Source organism: Xylocopa sonorina, unplaced genomic scaffold, assembly GCF_050948175.1.
Source record: "Xylocopa sonorina isolate GNS202 unplaced genomic scaffold, iyXylSono1_principal scaffold0098, whole genome shotgun sequence".
Classification (NCBI taxonomy): domain Eukaryota; kingdom Metazoa; phylum Arthropoda; class Insecta; order Hymenoptera; family Apidae; genus Xylocopa; species Xylocopa sonorina.
Window position 1 is genome coordinate 173,167 of NW_027490169.1, and position 2,793 is coordinate 175,959.

Here is a 2,793-nt window from a genome sequence, read left to right on the forward strand (position 1 = left end):
TTTGCAGATGTCTACGTATCGGAGGAACAGAGTTCTAATGCATCTTAAATCGCGATATCGCATCTCATTTATATGTTTCGTGATAAGATATAATATTCACTATGGAATGTTATGTATACCTCCAATACACATCAAATGAATGTAAATGCGAAACTTCCTTACTAGGACATAGCGTTTGCAGATGTCTACGTATCGCAGCAATAGAGATATAATGCTTCTAAAAACGAGATATCGCATCCCATTTCTGATTCATGATAAGATATAATATTCATTGCAATGTGTTTTATATACATCGCATATACTTCAAATGAATGTAAATGCGAAACTTCCTTCCTAGGAAATAGCGTTTGCAGATGTCTACGTATCGTAGCAATAGAGTTCTAATGCTTCTTAAATCGCGATATCGCATCTCACTTCTTCGTTTCATGATAAGATATAATATTCATTGTGGAGTGATATGTATACCTCGTACTAACTTCACAAGAATGTAAATGCGACACTTCCTTGCTAGGGAATAGCGTTTGCAGATGTCTACGTTTCGTAGCAATTGTGTTCTAATGCTTCTTAAAACGCGAAATCGCTCCTCATTTCTATGTTTCATTATAAGATATAATATTCATTGCGAAGTGTCATGTATACCTCGTATTCACTTCAAGAGAATGTAAATGCGACACTTCCTTCCTAGGAAATAGCGTTGGTAGATGTCTACGTAACGAAGCAATAGAGATCTACTGCTTCTTGAATCGCCATATCGCATCTCATTTCTATGTTTCATGATAAGATATAATATTCATTGTGGAGTGCTATGTATACATCGTACTCACTTCAGAAGAATGTAAATGCGACACTTCCTTGCTAGGAAATAGCGTTTGCAGTTGTCTGCGTATCGTAGCAATGGTGTTCTAATGCTTCTCAAAACGCGATATCGCTGCTCATTTCTATGTTAACATGATAAGATATAATATTCATTGCGAAGTGTTACGCACACCTCGTCTACACTTCAAAAGAATGTAAATGCCGCACTTCCTTCCCAGGAAATAGCGTTTCCTGATGTCTACGTATAGAAGCAATAGAGTTATAATGTTCCTCTGAACGCGATATCGCATCTCAATTCTAAGTTTCATGATACGATATAATATTTTTTGCGAACTGTTAAGTATACCTCGTCTACACTTCAAAAGAATGTAAATGCCAAACTACCTTGCTAGGAAATGCGTTTCCAGATGTCTACTAATCATAGCAAGAGAGTTCTAATGCTTCTCAAAACGCGATATCGCATGTCAATTCTATGTTTCATGATAAGATATAATATTCATTGTGGAGTATTATGCATACCTCGCATTCACTTCAAAAGATTGTAAATGTAATTTCCATGTTCCGTGATAAGATATAATATTCATTGTGTAGTGTTATGTATACCTCGTATTCACTTCAATAAAATGAAAATGCGGCACTTCCTTGCTAGGAAATAGCGTTTGCTGATGTCGCTGTATCGAAGCAGTTGTGTTCTAATGCTTCATAAATCGCAATATCGCATCTCATTTCTATGTTTCCTGGAAAGATATAATATTGATTGCGAAGTGTCATGTATACCTCGTATTCGCTTCAAAAGATTGAGAATGCGACACTTCCTTGCTAGGAATTAGCGTTTGCAGATTTCTACGTATCGTAGCAATAGAGTTCTAATGCTTCTCAAAACGCGATATCGCATCTCAATTCTATGAATCATTGTAAGTCGTAATATTCATTGCGAAGTGTCTTGTATACGTCGCATACACTTCAAATGAATATAAATGCGACACTTCCTCGCTAGGAAATAGCGATGGCAGATGTCTACGTATCGAAGCAACAGTGTTCTAATGCTTCTTAAAACGAGATATCGCATCTAATTTCTATGTTTCATGATAAGATATAATAATCATTGTGCAGTGTTATGTATATCCCGTATTCACACCAAAAGAATGGAAATGCGACACTTGCTTGCTAGGAAGTAGCGTCTGCAGATGTCTATGTATCGTAGCAAAAGAGTTCTAATGCTTCTTAAAACGCGAATCGATCCTCATTTCTATGTTTCACGATTAAATATAATATACAGTGTGGAGTGTTATGTATACCTCGTCTACACTTCCTAAGAATGTAAATGCGACACTTCCTTGCTAGGAAATAGCGTCTGGAGATGTCTACGTATCGTAGAAATAGAGTTCTAATGCTTCTTAAAACGCGATATCGCATCTCATTCCTATATTTAAAGATAAGATATAGTATTCATTGCGTAGTGTCATGTATACTTCATATTGACTTCAAAAGGATGTAAATACGACACTTCCTTGCTAGGAAATAGCGTTTGCAGGTGTCTACGTATCGTAGAAAGAGAGTTCTAATGCTTCTCAAAACGCGATATCGCATCGCAATTCTATGTTTCATGATATGATATAATATTCATTGTGGAGTGTTATGTATATCTCGTATTCACTTCAATATAATGTAAATGCGACACTTCCTTCGTAGGAAGTAGCGTTTGCAGATGTCTACATATCGTGGCAATAGAGTTCTAATGCTTCTTAAAACGGGATACCGCATCTCATTCCTATGTTTCATGATAAGATATGATATTCAATGGGAAATGTCATGTATACATCGTACTCGCTTCAAACGAATGTAAATGCGACACTTCCTTGCTGGGGAATAGCGTTTGCGCAGGTCTACGTATCATAGCAATGGAGTTTGTAATGCTTCTTAAAACGCGATATGGTATCGCATTTCTATCGTACATGATAAGATATAATATTCATT